The sequence below is a fragment of the Ovis canadensis genome, chromosome 25, assembly GCF_042477335.2.
Source record: "Ovis canadensis isolate MfBH-ARS-UI-01 breed Bighorn chromosome 25, ARS-UI_OviCan_v2, whole genome shotgun sequence".
In the NCBI taxonomy this organism is placed as follows: Eukaryota; Metazoa; Chordata; class Mammalia; order Artiodactyla; family Bovidae; genus Ovis; species Ovis canadensis.
This window is the reverse complement of record NC_091269.1, coordinates 37,288,185-37,306,518: the sequence shown is the minus strand read 5'-3', so window position 1 is coordinate 37,306,518 and position 18,334 is coordinate 37,288,185. Positions and strand designations below refer to the sequence as shown.

Here is an 18,334-nt window from a genome sequence, read left to right as displayed (position 1 = left end):
TTTATATGGATGGACTAGGGATCTGCCTAGGGTAGAGATGGAATAGATTATGTGACCAGCGATGCCCTCGGCTTCTCTGGGTATCAGAGAGAGGTGGCTGCAATGAAAGGTCTGGGATGGTGAAACAGGACGGGGTGGAGGTGACAGCTTGCTGTTCATAAAAAGGCAAATAACAGAGGCTGGCTGGGGAGTCGCCCAGCCAGAGCTAGCGCTTCTCAGTCCATTTCTGAAAGAGGTAGGGCCATGGGTCCAGTTCCCGCCAACAGAATATTAGCTGAGGCTTTTGAGAAGTGAGTGCGTTTCCCCACAGGCTCTTCTTTCGCCCTGTGGCTGGGAGGGCAGGGAGCAGAGTAACCTTGGAATCTTCATATTACAGATGGGCAGAGCCCCATTTCTTCTTACACGGTTGCTTGAGAAACATTTCTTGATGAAGTCAACACTAACCTGGACTGTTATGCTAAAGACAAATATGTTTTTATATTCCCTCTGCCACTGCATTTTTGTTTCAGCTTAAGAATCTGCCTCCAATGCAGGAGACACAAGAGATGTAGGTTTGATCCTTGGGTTGGGAAGATCCCCTGGAGTAGGAAATGGCAACCCACTCAAGGATTCTTGTATGGGAAATTCCATGGACAGAGGAGCCCGGCGCACTACAGTTCAAGGGTTGTAAAGAGTCAGACATGACTGAGTGAGCAACTTACCTGCTTACTTATAATTACAGAAGCTTAGCCTACGCTAATATAAAAGGTTACCCTATAACCTCTGTGGGGACTGAAAGAGTCATGGTTCCAGAATTAGGTGGACATCAGTCAAAGTACTGTTGGCTACAACCTGTGACACCAGTAATGCCCTGGTTGGCACTGATGGATGCTACTACCACAATGACCTGGAAATGGAGAAGAGGAGTATCATTTTAAGAAACTCTGCCTGAGATAGCCCCAGGGGACTCTCAAAAATATTGGGGGGATTCTCCTGGTGGTCCAGTGGCTAAGACTCTGAGCTCCTAATGCAGAGGGCTCGAGTTTGATCCCTGCACAGAGAACTAGATCCCACATACTGCAATTAAGACCTGGGGCGGCCAAAAAAAAACCCAAAAAGTATTTGAGAAGAAACTGGAAGATAGGCAAGATTGATGTTCTTATGCAGCAGACTAGGGCAAAGCCAGAGAAATATTATTTTAAATTACTTTTATTATCCTTTGGCTAGTGTGGCCTCTACCTGTATAAATTTGTTATTGTCTGTAATGTCAGTACATGTGACTTACAGAAATCCCTTGGTACTTTCAGTAGGCCAAGAAGTCAGATACAGACGCTCATTAGAAATATGCATAAAGTTTAAAATAATTATATTCTGAGTGGTAAGCCAAAATATTCAGAGAGCAAAATGCATAAAAGTCATTGGGAAGACTACATGAAAAACAGTTGTTCAATGGCCTATTTTGCTGACTTTGGTTTTGTTTTCCCAAGAGTATACCTAGTGATTATTATAGTACCTGGCACAAAATAAATGTTAAGAAATATTTCTTAAATTATTAGTGACCTGGGCTAACTTATGAACAATAATATAATTTCCTTCTTTTTCCTAATTATTTTGTAATAAAGTTCTTTTGAAGTGGTCACAATAAAATGGCAATCATTTATCAATCTTGGGACACACTTTCCCTACCATATTTTTCATAACTAGAGAAATGTGATGAATGTTTTTAAAAAATAAAATATTTGCAAATAAAAATTATCCAAGTGAAATGTTAAAATCATTGAAATATCAAAATAAATTTATTTTCTAAGAAAATATACTCATATAGTTTGGCAAGTTCTTTCGAAAACAGAGTCGTCTGTGATATAAAACCACAGTATCTAAAATTACATTCTGGTTTATATAGTGCATGGATTAGATTATCCTACTTAACAAGCCAGTACTTGCTTTATTACTCAAAATCCAGAAGGCTTTTGTAAGACTTAGCATTTCACAAACCCAGACAGTCATGTGATAGCGTTCTTGCTTTACTCTCTCAAAGGAATTAGGATATTTTAAGCCTGAGTGAATACCGTAAAATGAATGTACTCACAGGCTAAATTTACTATCAAAAGACCATGCTCCATTTAATAGGTATGCATGTACCTATTCCTGATGCCAAAAGAAAAGTAGGCCTCATTTCATGGTTTTTAAATATTTTTCAACAAAACAAGTTTTTATGATTCAATATCCTGAGACAGAATTTGCAATGCAATTGATTTAGATCCCAGGATACACAAATAAAGCAAATAAAAAGTAAACCATAACTGTAAAATAACCCTCCTGATTTCCATCACAGAAGCTGAGAACAATGGACTGGTATATTTATATTGAGGAATATCCTGTTCTGATGTGAGGCTCACGGCTGTACATTCACAAGCGTTATGGAGAACTGTGGTGAGGGCATATTAACTCAAAGGCATCTTTCTCAAATTGTATCTTTACATAACTTATTCTTGCTATGCTATGAGCACTGTGGTATTATGATAACAATGACATTAACGATAATGTATGTTAAATGATATTTGTTGTTCGTCACCTGGTCATGTCTGACTCTGAGACCCCATGGACTGCAGCATGTCAGGCCCCCCTGGCCCTCACCATCTCCTGGAGTTTGCTCAAGTTCATGTCCATTGCTTCGGTGATACCATCCAGCCATCTCATCCTCTGTCGTCCCCTTCTCCTTCTGCCTTCAATCTTTCTCAGCATCAGGCCTTTTCCAATGAGTCAGCTGTTCCCATCAGGTGACCAAATTATTGGAGCCCTAGTTTCAGCATCAGTCCTTCCAATGAGTATTCACGGTTGATTTCCTTTAAGACTGACTGGTTTGATCTCCTTGCACCACAGTTCAAAAGCATCAATTCTTTGGTGCTCTGCCCTGTTTAAGGTCCAGCTCTCACAACCATACGTGACCACTGGGAAGACCAAAGCATTGACTACACAGGACCTTTGCCAGCAAAATGATGTCTTTGCTTTTTAACACACTGTCTAGGTTTGTCATAGCTTTCCTGCCAAGAAGCAATCATCTTCTCATCTCATGACTGCAGTCACCATCTGCAATGATTTTAGAGCCCAAGAAGCGGAAATCTGTCACTGCTTCCACCTTTTCCCTTCTATTTGCCATGAACTGATGGGGCTGGACACTATGATCTTAGTTTTTTTAATACTGAGTTTTAAGCCAGCCTTTTCGCTCTCCTTCTTCACCCTCATCAAGAGGTTCTTTAGTGCCTCTAGCTCCTCTTCACTTTCTGCCATTAGAGTGGTATCATCCACATATCTGAAGTTGTTGATGTTTCTCCCACCAATCTTGATTCCAGCTTGTGATTCATCCAGACTGGCATTTTTCATGATGTGCTCAGTGTATTAGTTAAATAAACAGGGTGACAATAAGCAGCCCTGTGGTTTTGCACAACGACAAAAAAGATATGTTAACTTGACACATAGTACTCTGGGGCTATTACAAACAAGATGCTTTGACACAATATAGTCATAAACCTGGATGTCAAGGCGTTCCTATGCAGAAGCAGCTTTCATGGGAAGGATGAGTAAAAGAAGACATATAAATGGATAATAAGTGATTACCAGCACAATATTCAATCCAGCATACAACTAGTAATATTTTAATATACTATATAATATTCATTTGCATTGTATGAATGACATTTCTTCATATCCAAAGGAAAGCCTTCCTAACTGCCTCCACCCCGTCCTAAGGTCATACATAATCTTTGTACATATTTAATCTACTTTTCCTTGCAGTGTATCTGTGTAAAGGTTTGTATAACGTCTGCCTCTGCCTTTTGGCCGATGTTGTTGTTGTTCAGTTGCTAAGTCGTGTCCAACTCTTTGCCACCCCATGGACTGCAGCACGCCAGGCTCCCCTGTCCTCCTTTCTCCCAGAGTTGGCTCAAATTTGTGTCGATTGAGTTGATGATGCTATCCAACTATCTCATCCTCTGTTGCCCCCCTTCTCCTCCTGCCTTCAATCTTTCTCAGCATCAGAGTCTTTTCCAATGAGTTGGCTCCACACATCAGGCAGCCAAAGTACTGGAGCTTCAGCTTCTGCATGTGACCTTCCAATGAATATTCAGGACTGATTTCCTTTAAGGTTGATTGCTTTGATCTCCTTGCAGTTCAAGGGACTCTCAAGAGTCTTCTTAACAACCAATGGGGACTGAAACTGTCTTGTTTATCATCATGTTCCTAGGACCCAGCCATCCCTGTACCTAATAAACCAAATACACAGGAAGGCTTTTACTGAACAGTTTCTTAAAGTTAAGGTCTGAACTGATGAAAAATTCAAACAAATAACTCTAGACTGCAAAGAGAAATTCATAACATATAACATAGTCTATTTTATCAAAGTTGTTTTCAAAGTTATCAGATATTAAACAACTTTCCAGTGTCTCTTAATTTCAGATTATGTGAATCATAGGCAATTAATGCTGGTTTTCCAGAAAAAATGAAAAAACTACATATGCCTAATGATTTCAATTATAACCACACTAAGTAAATCCAGAGCATAAAATGCTAAAATATGCTTCACTGGGGGAAAAAAAAATCCTTGCTGAGGATTTTATTTCTGAGAAGAAATAAACACTGCTGAATTTCAGACCACCCAAAGAGAACTTTATTTTCTGACCATTAGTTATTCCCTCAAGTCAGCTCACCCAAAAGATTCATTCTACACCACATTTCAGAGACAACAGAGAGAACTTCTAATAGAGTTTTCTTTAGAAACAGGATCAAGTTGAAAAGGTTTCTCTTGTTTCAGTACCATTATGCAATAATTTGGTTATTTCATAATGATTTTTCCCCATTAAAAACAAAGAGGAACAAAATGTGAGAAATCAAATAGAAAAACGCCCTTTTTTATCCAACCCAGATGGCTCAATTATGGGATTTTTCCCAGAGCTGTGCCAAGTTAGAAGCATGCTTGAAAATAAGCTAGTTGAAGTTCAATCCACAGTAAATACAGACATTGGTTGAAATACTTTTTCCTTAAAAAAGAGGGAGCATGCATTGGGGTAAGTATGTGAGACTAGGATTGATTTGCATTTCCCTGGCTTTGGGGTGCTTCCTCCCTCACAGCCCTACTGTCTTAACTTTCTCTAGCTTGCCAGGAACTAGGATGTTTGGGAGTCAGTCATATTAATACTTTCAGATGCTGAACTTGCATCATGGTTTACCTGCAGTTTCCAGACATCACTGCCAAAGACCTCACAGAATATCCTGTTGTTTTGAGGAGGAAAGTCTCATATTATACAGATGTATTTGGTGTTAAAACGAATTAAAATGGGGCAGCCTGCAACTAGAAATGGACACTCTTTCACAAGATTACCTTGGTTTTCCCTCAATGCTCTTGAGTCACAGAAGCCCCATGTATCTCATCCCTGATCCCATGTAAGTTTGAGGAACTTGAGAGAAGGAAAAAACACAAAAATGTTTAAAAGCTAGATGATAATTAATTTAAAAGGAGTGTTGAAAAGAAGATAAAGTAGGAACTGCTTATGGGAATTGTTCCCAGGAGCAGAATTTAGGAAAGAAGGACCTCTTAGTACAAAATAACTCTGCATCCACACTGGCTGATAATTCGCACTTCACTTTTTCAATTATTTGAAGTCTTATTGATTCATTTGGAATAATAAATATTTGCAGAGACACAGTGCACTTTTCATAGAACCGCACAGAATTTCTCGTGGATTTTAGCATGGGACAGAGCCTGTGCAGATAGAAAGGAGTAAACTGGGTTAGACGGCTTTCCTAATTATCATGCTTCCACACTAAACTGCCATCTTACCTTCTTTATTCCCTTAGTGTTCCCAAAGTCTTGGGCCACTGCATTTCCAACCTGAGACATTCCCAATGGCTGGCACCACTTCTTAGGCACCTAGGTCCCCTAGTTTCTCATGAATCTTTACGCAGTCAATTCTACCTTGCTATTTCCACACGTGAACTAATATAGCCACTGAAAGGTATACTCTTTTTTCCAGATGACTGGCAAGATTATGACTAACACAGTAGATGGAAACTTTCCTTCTTGAAGTAAAAGATACCACTTTCTTTATACAAGTTGTAGCTTTATAGGCTCAATAATGTCATGGAGAAGGCAATGGCACCCCACTCCAGTACTCTTGCCTGGAAAATCCCGTGGATGGAGGAGCCTGGTGGACTGCAGTCCATGGGGTCGCTAAGAGTTGGACACGACTGAGCAACTTCCCTTTCACTTTCATGCATTGGAGAAGGAAATGGCAACCCACTCCAGTGTTCTTGCCTGGAGAATCTCAGGGACAGGGGAGCCTGGTGGGCTGCCATCTATGGGGTCGCACAGAGTCGGACATGACTGAAGAGACTTAGCAGCAGCAGCGGCAGCAGCAGCATATGTCAACCATACAATAATCATTCAAACAGTAAGAAGCAGCCTAAATACTACATGGGAAAATAGCATCTTCTAGAGAAGCAAAGACTGGAAGAAAAAAAAAAAAAAACTCTAGGAATAATACATCTGTCATGACTGACAAGTGAATCTGTGCTATCAAATTATTTTCCTTCAAAAGCATGTGCAGTCAGCCTCACATACAGAACTGAGGTTCACATTTGAGTGAAGAGAGACAGGCAAGTTACAGGGCATGGGATACTTGGGGTATGGAGCGGATGGATGTGTACAGCGGGCAGGACAGTATGATCACCGTAACACAGTGAGGGGAACAAAAAGGTGGGAGGAATGGCACAGGAAGAAAGGCAGATGATTACAAAGAGAAACTTCATTGATGTAGAAACGTCCTGTACGGAAACTAGGAGAATACCCAACTCAAAACCCTTACCCCCCGATGGTATAATATGCTTAACTTCATTAAAACATTATTTTTTGGGACTTTCCAGTGGTTAAGTGGTCCAGTGGTTAAGACTGTGAGCTTCCACTGCAGGGGGCGCAGATTTGCTCCCTGGTCGAACTAAGATCCCATGTGCAACACGGTATGACCAGAAATTTTAATTTTTTTAATAATATGTTCCAAGTTATTAGTCCATTTACATACAGATGTTTCTAAAACAGTCTGTTATTTTATGCCCATCTGCCTACATAAACTTAAAAAAGCACAATGTGGTAATTATTCACTTTTCAGAATATAGTAAAATACCTCTCTTAGTCAATGCTTTTCAGTTTGGCTGTGGATAAGAATTACTTGGAAATTAAAAGCAATTATGTAGATTCTGAGGCTCCATCATCTCGGGGAAGAGAGAGGGCAGCAAGGTGTCTCGAAGGCAAGCTCTATGAATTTGTAATGTGTAAGCAGAGTTGAGAACATGCACAAAATTCTTGCTACCTGAACTGCGGTGTGCAGACCAGCAGCACTGGCGGCATCTGGGCACCTGCTGGAAATGCAGAATCTCAAACCCAGGCCAGAACTACTTAATTAGAATCTGCATTTTAAACAAGATCCCAGGGAGATTCTAGTGTTCCTCTAAGTGCGACAAGGATTGCAGTGGGAGATACCCGGTGTTTTTTCTGAAAATACCAGTTAGAAGGAGGTGGTATCTATCATTCATGAAGAAAATGTAAAAAGAGCCTCGGGTTTGGAAGCAAGATGAACTCAGTTTGATAATTTGTTCGCTATAAACAATTAAAATAAGCCCTTGTTTTCATAACACTGTTTGGGCACATCATCATTTTTTAAAATAAGAACCTCAAAAAAATAGAAGGAACTGAGCTTTAGCCCACTTCTCAGAGGCATTGTTTATGGCTAGCAGTTGAAAAGACAAAAGCTTTGAGTAAAGTACCCAGGGTAGGGCAGCCTATAGGCTCTTGTGCCCAGAAGTCTCATGCAGGATGTCCCATCCTAGAGTCCAGAGCTATCTGGACATGGACCACTGGATGGAAACCCTCTCCCTGCCCAAGGTGGAAGTGCCCTTAAGAGTTTTCTCCCTAAGAGTATATCTAAATCTGCTTCCTACAGAGAAGGGAAGAACATTGATGGGCAGGTTGAAATTATATTCAAACATCACATCATTGGCAAAGACGTTTCCAGTTGGCTCTAATAATTTATTCTGACAATCTTTTAAAGAAGAATATAATACAATAACATTGAAGTGTTAAACCTTTATTTAAAAGATGCTGTTGGAAACCTTTGAAAGTTAATATAATATTTTCAAATAAAATTACTTAACTCCATCTATTTCTGTGACTTTTCAAGACCTTTTGACGAATTTCTCAATTTTACCTGCAGAGTCTGAATCTGTGGTTTAAGAAAAAGTGATCAGTCTATATAATTCTATATATTTTAAGTTTTTATAGTTATTCAAACTATCTTCAATCTTTTTACAATCTATTATATTTCTGAAGTAACATACCACTCGTGAGCTGTTAAAATTACATGAGGTTTTCTGACAGATTTTATTTTTCTTACTTAGCTAAAGTCTTCAGGAACAGCTCTAGCTTTTATATTTTTAGGAGGACCTTTCACAGCATGATGGCAATCTGGCTGACAATATGATGATTATAGCTGTAGCTGGTGAAGCACTATATTACTAAAGTTACATAATAGAAAGAAAGATGATGTACATATGTGAACATTCCAAAGGTAGATCCTGTATTGTGCAAAAGAGGAAACTTCTCTGCTTAAATAATGTAAACAGTAGCTAAAAAGGAAAAGGAAAGATCAGGGCTTCCCTGGTGGCTCAATGGTAAAACATCTGCTTGTAACGCAGGAGTCTGGGTTCAGTCCTTGGGTTGGGAAGATCCCCTTGGAGGAGGGAATGGCAATCCACTCCACTATTCTTGTCTGGAGAATTCCATGGACAGAGGAGCCTGGCAGGCTACACTCCATGGGGTTGCAAAGAGTCAGATACGACTGAGCTATTAACACTTTTTTTTTACTTTTTCAGTATGTCTTACATTATTAGAAAACATTCCATCTTTAAATTAAAAAAAATTTACTCTAAAATTTTAGAAAGAACTATGTTAGGCATTCATTTAAAGCCCCCCATTATTTAATTTTCTGTCACTTAAACCCTGTCCTATTTATCAATTTTTTTTTCTACTCTCCTCTGTACTTTTTGTTAGATTTACTCAAGGAAACAACTCTTAGAAATATTGAAATTCTCTTGATTTTGTTTTTATTTTACTTCTGCATTTTTATTTCTTTATTTACTCTACTTTCTTTACAGATTCCATTAATTCTGATATTTTTGTTACTTTGTGAATTGAATGCTTCATTTTTCTTCCTGCTTGTTCAAAATAAATAAATAGTTTACACTACTGCATTCAAAACTGTTAATATTCAAGAATATAAATTATAATAAATATACTGCTGTCATTTTTATTTTTGCATTTGCCTAGTACTACACTTTTGAATTTCTCATGTACTCAATTATTTCTTCCTTTTGGAACTTATTGGGGGGGTTTCTTCAAAGTAGTGAGGCTATGGTTTGTGAACAGATGTGGGGGAGGCAGAATTGGCTGCTTCTGAACATGGTTTTCCTGCAGCACGGAGGATGGTGGCAGCTGAGTTTTTTGGTGTTTTTGGTTGCTGTAGCTTTTATGATTTTAAACTGTTCCATCACTAGGGATTAGGGTGGAGGTGGCTAGGCCTCCCTCCAATTTACTATTTAACAACATTTCCTTTAATGGAAACAACAGTTTCTGTCCCTGATTTTTGAAATCTATTTCCATTGGCACTGCAGTTGGTAAAATTCTTCCTAGATATTAGCAAAAGCCTGACTTAGCCTCTTAGGTTTAAATGTTACTGGGAGAAATTTTTTTCTTTGTGTATGTTTTATGAAGCATTTGCATTGGACAGCTGTGGTTGCTAGCTCCATCTTAGCGTGAAACTTGTGGGAATGCTTTCATTTTACTTTGTAAAGGTCAAGGAGTACTCTAATTCACATTATTAAATTTTAGCTGCATTTTTTTTTTTTTGGCCTATCAAGGATCACGCCCAGGCCCCCTGCAATGGATGCCCAGAGTCCTAACCACGGGACCTCCAGGGAAATATCTACATTTTTAAAGTTTAGAAGGAATTGTGTTAGGCTTTTATTTAACCCCTACAATATAAATCTTAATTTAAATTTAACATTTGTTTCCTAAAGAGGATACACTGTAATGATCCTGAAGAAATTATTTTTAGAAGACACAGGAAGAGTATGTCACTTGATGATTACAACAGGACCCATTACTGCAGGCAGTGAAATTACATACTAACATGCATTATATATAATAAGTAATCCCAACACAAAAAATTAAGTTTACAAAGCATACTCATCATCTACTTTAAGTAAATGTAAGTGGATTTACTTCGTTAAAGAATAATGACCAACACAATATTGTAAAGCAATTATCTTCCAATTAAAAAAATTAATTTACAGGAAAAAAGGTAAATGGTAGAATATTAAAATGCATATCCAAACAGCTGAAATAAAAAATATAAATAAATATTTAAAAAAATAATGAACTATCCCAAGTGATTCTTCTTAACTGTCCCAAACAGAAACTGATTTTATCACAACTTGATTTGTCACAACTATAACTCAAGACAAGATACGTGTGTATTCATTGCATGTCAGCTAAAATTAAATTTTAAAATTGTTAAGGATTGAAAAAATAATATGTATTACTACTTCAAACCTATTTCCTATGTGAACACATTTTAGAAACCAATGTTAATGGTAAAACAAGTATTATCTGATATGACAATATAAATCAACCACAAGTATCCCATTCATAAAGTCAATTTGGAAATATGGGTAAATATAGTAGAATGAATGTGTGTGTTTGTGTTTAGTCGCTCAGTTGTGTCCAACTCTTTGCGATCCCAGAATACACACATTTAATTGTAATCCCACTACAAATCTCATTAAAATAACAGTAAAGTGATTTTTCAGAAAGACTTAAGTCAGGAAGAATATAGAAAAGAGCATCAACATTTTTGGACCCAGGAAAGAAATGGATGAGTAGTAACTGACCCAGAAGAGCTGAGAAAACTGAAGAGTAAGTGGACGGTGGGAAAAGTTGAGAAGCAACCCAAGTTTACACTGAAGAGCTTCCCAAAGGTTCAAAAACTGGTAACACAATTCTTGGCCAAAAAGGACAAATGGAGGATGGCTGTAGGGATACTGTGAGGACAGGTAGATCCTTGGATGGCCTCCCACTCCGGCGGTCTGGTGACACCCCTCGCTCCCCCTGAGGCTTATTCTCTGGAAAAAGCGATGGTTGGATTTGCAAATCTCTGGCACAGTTGAGTAGGGCCAACAGGGATTAAGTAACAGATAATAAATTGAGTATTTGAGGGCCCCAATCCTTGTTTTCCCACGAGAAAGCCAGCAACCAAGTGCCTTTCAGAATGGAAGAGTCTTCTCTGGGAACAATCTGCCTGGCACAAAAGAAAACACCTGAAGATATAGACACCGATAATTTGAAATGACTGTGATGGGTTGAGATGTGTTCCCCAGAAAGATATGCTGAAGTCTGTTATAGACTGTGTTCCCCTAAAATTTGCTTGCTGAAGCGCTAACTAACCCCCCGAGTGATGGTATTTGGAGACAGAAACTTTAAGGAGGTGATGAAGATTCAAAAGGTCCTAAGGATGAGGTCCCACTTCAAAGGATGGGGCTCCACTTCAACAGATGGGTCCCCACTTCATTAGAAGAGTAAGAGACCCTAAAGAAATCTCTCTCCCTGCACGCAGAGAGAAAAGGTCATATGAGGACACAGATAGAATGTCTGTAAGCTACAAAGAGGCCTCCCCCAAAACCAACCCTGATGGCACTTTCATCTTGAACTTGCAGCCAGAGAACTGTGAGAAAAAACTTTACATGGCCTAAGCTATTCATTGTGTGGCATTTTGTTACGGTAGTCTGGCAAGAGTACTACAAAGTTCTAACCCTCAGAATGTGACCCCACTTGGAAACAGGGTCACTAAAGATATAATTAGTTAGGATGAGGTCATCTTGGGGTATGGTGAGCCCTTAATCCAATGTGACTGGTGTCTTTAAAAGGAGAAAAAAAAAAGACTCAGAGACAAAGACACATGAGGGAGAACATCATGGGGATAACAGAGGCAGAGACTGAAGTGCTGCCCCTGAAAGGCAAGAATCACCAAAGACAGCTTCCTGCCAACCACTGGAAGCTAGGAACAGGCAAGAAAGGATTCTCGTCAACAGGTTTCAGAGGGAAAGTGGCCCTGCCCATATCTTGGCCCCAGAAGAGCGAGGCAATAAAATTCTATTGTTTTAAGACACTCAGTTTGTGGCACTTCCTTATGGCAGTCCTAGGAACAAATAAAATGCCTAGTTAAATCCCCTTGGAGTGAAGATCACAGTCAGCAAGCCTCTTCATGGGTTCAGGACTTTGAATCAGCTTTTCATTATAATATTCAAATATGAGTAGAGAACTGAGGATTACCTAACTTTTGAGAAAAATCATACATGAAAAACAGAGGCCGAAATGTAGAAAGAACACATCTAAAGAGCGATCATTCATATCCTCAGACAAAAGGGAAGCTATTTTAAACACAGTAGGAAGAGGACGCTATCGAAAAAGGGACATTCAGACAATAAAAGAAGCCCTTGGAAATTAAACACAGAAGAGAAGAGAAGAATGAGGAACTCTACCATAAAATACAGCAAAAAAAAAAAAAAAGAGTTGGGAAAGAGAAGAAAAAAGATCAGAAAATTTAGAGAATCAGTCCAAGTGGCTTTCTAACTGAATAAAAGGAAGCCCAGATCAAAACAATTAGTGAAAATGAAGTGGAGAAAATCCTTAAAGAAATAATTTTAAACAAATTTCCCAGAGCTGAAGGACAAAGCATTCTTGGATTAAAAGGGATGACTGAAGGTTTAGCAAAATTGACTGTAACTGGCTTACACCAAGGCACGTCATCTTGAAATTTTTAAACTACAGGGACACAGAAAATTCCCACAAGCAGGTAAGATGCCAAATGTCAAATCTGCCAGATGTCTGCACAGCAACACAATAAGTTAAAAGACAAAATTCTGAAGGAAAATACTTTCAGCCTACTTTCATCTCAAAAAAAAAACAAAAAACAAAACCTCTCAAAAAGCCTTCTTGGGAAGAAAGGCATGCATCAAAATGAGGAAGTAAAAGAAGAAAGAGGAAAACAGGAGATTAAGAAACCTGAGGATCTCAGAGTCAGTCTGGAATATCTAATGGATGAGAATGCACTGAGAGGAAATTCACACATCATCACAGAGTTTGGGTCTAAATAAGCAAGGAGAACAGAGAATGCCAAATAAGCGAACAAAACAAAACAGAAAAACAAGATAATGAATAACAAATTACTGTGAAGAGAAAGAATGGTCATGGCAGGATACTGTAGACATCAGATGCAAATGGTGTTTCCATGCTGAAAACCTTTTATAATAGGCACTGATTTAAATGCTTTGTTGCATTAACTCATATAATCCTCACAACCACCTGAGGAGGCAAGTACCACGACTGTACTTTTTTCCCAGATCAGGAAATTGAGGCAAAAAAATAACCCATTCAAAGATACAGCTAGTAAGGCACAGGGCCAAGGTGATAAGCCAAGTAACCTAGTTCTTTATCTCTAGACTCTATTGCTTTTTTCTAATTTAGCCTCAATAATGTAAATACTGAATATTGATCCAACTCAAATTACATTCTAATGATACTGGAAATTATGCAAGTATATAGAGACATTGGGTAACTTATAAATCATCTCTAACAGAAGGAAGTCAACTGATGAGATACATCTGAAAAATTAAGAAACAGCCATACAAGCATGTATTTAGATGTATAAATAAATACTAATGGATTTGGATAAAAGAACTGAAAGTAGTTTCCTTGAAAGTTAGAAATAGAGATGAGGAAGGTGGGGAACTGTTGTTTTACATAATAAGCCTTGGACAACTGTCTGATTTTAAAAGTATAAATAAGTAAAGCTTTGATTAAAAACAAAAAGTAAATTAAAAGTAGATCACAATAAAAAATAAACAGGATTGCAGCCTGATAAAACTAATTTTCAAAAAATTAAAAAAAAAATACTTTTTGATACATTGCAGAAACCAACACAGTATTTTAAAGCAATTATCCTTCAATTAAAAATAGATAAAAATTTAAAAATCCCTTTAATTTGTTAAATTTTCATACTTCCAACAAATGAGTGTTTTTAGTCCAAAATATGAAAAGATGCCTGGGGAACACGTTTGACAACGAAGTTTCTTTACTACATTTTTCCCCTTTATAACTGGTAGACAAAATTTCTAACAAACAGAACTAGTAGGCAACTTAAGATTTTACCAAATGACAAGCATGTGGCATATTTGTTCAGCTTCATATCACCCAAATATTCAGTCAAAAATTAGGTCACTTTCAAAAACTAAGTCAACAGGGTTTTGGAGGGCCTTTCAGAAAGTAATCTCCCAGAGTTTCCCCTGTCCTTTGTTCTTGCTCACAGTAAATCTCAGGACCAAACGTCTGTGATTTCTAAGCACTGTTGCCCAGTCTTTTCATTGCCACTTTCCCCAACATTCTTAGAATAAGAACACTGGTTTCCTAGAAAAGCTACAGCAATTATACACAACTTGGAAGTAAACACTCCATTTTCAAGTCGTGAGACGGTCTAGGCTTGAAAAAAATTGCAAAACCATACTAATTCTTCAGTAAGTTTACATTTCAATTACTGCAAGACTGAAAGACTTTAAGTAGGCCATAGCTGCCACACTATACAGGAAATTATATCCTAGGAAAGCTCCGTTTTAAAAATAGGCAAAGGAAGAGAGGAAGATTGCCAAAATACACAGCTCTTTCCATTTGTTTTGATTTGAATACAGCATCTGTTTTATCAGGTGCAATCTACAATATTTGCAGCCTTAAAGACAATGGTAGCAGTTAGGGTGGGAAGAAGTAAATTAACCAAAAATGTTTGCTTTCTGAGAATAATTTTGAAGTAGATATCAGTAGAATTTAGGTATTAACCAAACATCACAGAATAACTGGACTTAGGGATAAGTCAGACTGGTCTGTGTACTCCTTAATGAGCAGAATCAAAGCTGAGAAACTAGATCCATCCACTGAAGAAAGGGACATGTTCTTGTAAATACCATTTAAGATTTGTTAGATACTTAGAAGTCAACTCTTCTTCCTTCTTTACTCATTAAAAACATATTGAGTACCTACCATGTAACATGTACTGTTCTAGGTATAGGAATATAGCAATTAACAAAACTCTCTTTGGAGCTTATCTGGTGGGGAAAATAAACACAAATACATACAAAAAATATATTACAGATGGTATAAAAGGCTATTAAGAATATAACAGGGAAATTTTAAGAAAGTTGCTTTTATTAAGAAACTACCACATAAAAAACAGATTTGGATGGGATTATAAGAAAACTCTGTGAGAACAGAGTTTTGATAAAATTGCTATAAATCAGGGGTAAAATTGGATGACTTAAGTTTAGGTGAGGTTCACTAAGAAAATGATACTCAAAATTTTTGTCACAAATAAATTTATGCTGGAAATATTTAAAGAACTGCCAAGACCATACAGAACTTTCAAAAACTTCTCATTTTATCTTTAATCATTTTACAGTTGGTTTAGATGCTTATGGGTCCTGCCCTTGTACTGGTTAAGCTATTTCACTGCTCTACTTGGAAAATATCCATATAAGTGGGGTTTCTGAAGATCCACCTTGGAACTAATCACAGGCATATTTGCTGGTTGGTGCTGAAAGCTGTTTCATTGTTTTTTTGCTTTTCAAGTGAGAAAAATCCTCATTTATTTTCTAATCTGATACCTTTCCTCCTTAATGATTCATGTGACCCTGGGCAAGTTAATTCACGTCACTGAGCCTGTAATAGTCCAATATCCCTTACTACTTTATGGAATCGGAGTGAGGGCCACTGAGATATTGTATTAGGCAGAAGAATAACATCTCCCTCCTCCAAAGATGGCCCTGTCTTAATCCCTGGAACCTGTGACTATGTCAGGTTGCGTGTTAGAGGAGAAATCAGGCTGCACATGGAATTCAGGTGGCTAATCGGCTGACCCTCAGATGGGGCGAGGAGCCTGGATTACTCAGGGGAGTCCAATGTAGTCACGAGAGTCTTTATTAGGGGAAGAGGACCTCAGAACCTTCTTTTATCTCAGGAGAACTAGAGAGATACCAGCTTGAGGAGGTCTCAGTCCCATGTTTCTGGCTTTGAAGCTGGAGGAATACAGCCGTAAGCCAAGGAGTATGGGCCGCCTGTAGAAGCTAGCAAAGGTAAGGAAACTGATTTTCCCCTAGAGTTTCCCAAATGAATGAGGCCTGTGGATCCATTTCAGATTTCTGACTTCTGAGACTGGCTTTGGTTTAAGCCAGTAAATGTGTGGCAACTGTTGTAGTAACAACTGGAAATAATAATACACACAAGTATTTTGAAATTGGTAGAAATTACGTAAACGTTAAGATGTTATTTTTCTAGTATGATATCTCTGCTTAGTCTCTCCAGCAGACTTGATGGCAGACGCTTTGGTCCCCAGGAGGTCTTACAGTAGTGTCACACTTCTGTGTCAAAAGCAGATTCCTGCCTTTCTCGTTTCAGTGCCTGTGCCTGACTGTTTTTCCGTTTCACTCTAGCTCTTGCTTAATTTGTGAAGCAGATTTGATTACCAGGTAATCATCAAAACAACTCCAGCCGCCTGCCTTTTTTGCTTCCCCAGTTTCCCTTCAATCACTCATGATTCCAATATTCCCAAAGGGATGGTTAAAGACACTTGTTCCAGAGAAATAATACTGTAGCAAAATTATGTACAGATAATTCTTTCCTTGTTTTATGAGTTAATCTCTAAAAAGATGTCCAAGGCACTGTGAAGTATATATCCAAATATGTATATATGTAGTAGGTGTGTATATATAAATATATAAGCACATGTCAAGTCTTAAAGTTTTTCCAACAGTTTGAATAAGAATGTTAATGGATTCTCTTCCATAGGTTAAATTACTTTAATTTATGAAGCAGAATTAAAATTTGAGGATTAGACCATTCTTACTAACACCAAATTTATAGAATAATGCAGTAGTAAAATTTTGAGTGTTGTATTAAGGGAGTAAAAATCTATGTTTCTAAGTCCTTAAAAACATTAACAAAATTAAATTGATGCATAGTAAGAAATGTAATGATATTGTCACAATGGTTCTTAGGTCAATCCCTGAATAATACTGTTTTTCCTGCCCTTCTATCATTAATTTATACATAAGGGCCTCTTTTCATTGTAATTTGTTATACTTTTATGGGTTTCCCTAGTAGTTCAGATGGTAAAAAATCCACCTTCAACGCAGGAGGCCTGGGTTCAATCTCTGGGTTGGGAATATCCCCTGGAGAAGGAAGTGGCAACTCACTCCAGTATTCTCTCCTGGAGGATTCCATGGACAAAGGAGCCTGGTGGGCTACAGTCTGTGGGGTCGCAAAGAGTTGGCCACAACTGAGCGACTAACACATACATACTTTTATATTTTCTTTTGCTATATTCTTATCTTTTATTTAAGGAATGGCATTTGTGTGCCTGCTGACAAGGTCCTCATGAGAACTTCATTTTCAATTTGTAATTTTTTTCCAACAAAAACGTTGTACATTTGGGAGGGGAGTGAGAATACTTCACAGATATATACACAGAGACACTCAGATATACCAGTTATTGTTTATTCTAGGTTTATAATATTCACAGGTAAGAGCTGAGGAACATATCACCCTGTACTTCAAATATACAATAAAGTAGATTCAGAAAAAAAAATCTTGTGTAATCACACTATCATAAACTTTTCAAATGAGGATTGTATCAGCCAGTACAATTAATTAGTAGCAAGTTGAATACTCCTAGCATATATTTTTGTGGTGTTTAGAAATGAAGAGCAAGTCTTGTTTTTATCTTTCAAAGCAGAATTCCAATTAAAATATGACACCATAAGGCAAAGTGTTGTGTGCGGACTAGTGCAAGGTTGTGGAGTGTTACTGTTTTGCTTTAAATATAAAATTGACAATAATTTCAGATCTACTACGTCTAATAATAAAAGTTTGGGTAGTATTTTGTATGTTTTTGGAATTTGACTTGATTTTTCTAGTGATTACTTTTAAAATTTATTTTTAAAAGTATTGGTCTATGACATAATGGAAATTATTAAAAAAAACACAAAACCCAAAGTGGTCCTGTAACACAAGTAGCTTGAGAAGCACTTGTTAACTGAAGAAAAGTGCTTGTATCTAAAAACTAAAGTATGCCAGTACCATAAAACAATATTTGAAGAATTTATTATAATAATCATTTAAAAATTAGTGAAAGTAAAAAAAAAAAACAGCTAA

General features: G+C 37.6%; 1 protein-coding gene across 7 annotated transcripts in view; it reads right to left on the bottom strand.

Annotated features, from left to right (window-relative positions):
* Positions 1–18,334, bottom strand: part of REEP3 (receptor accessory protein 3) — a 100,653-nt gene that overhangs the window by 32,572 nt on the left and 49,747 nt on the right. The window lies entirely within an intron of this gene.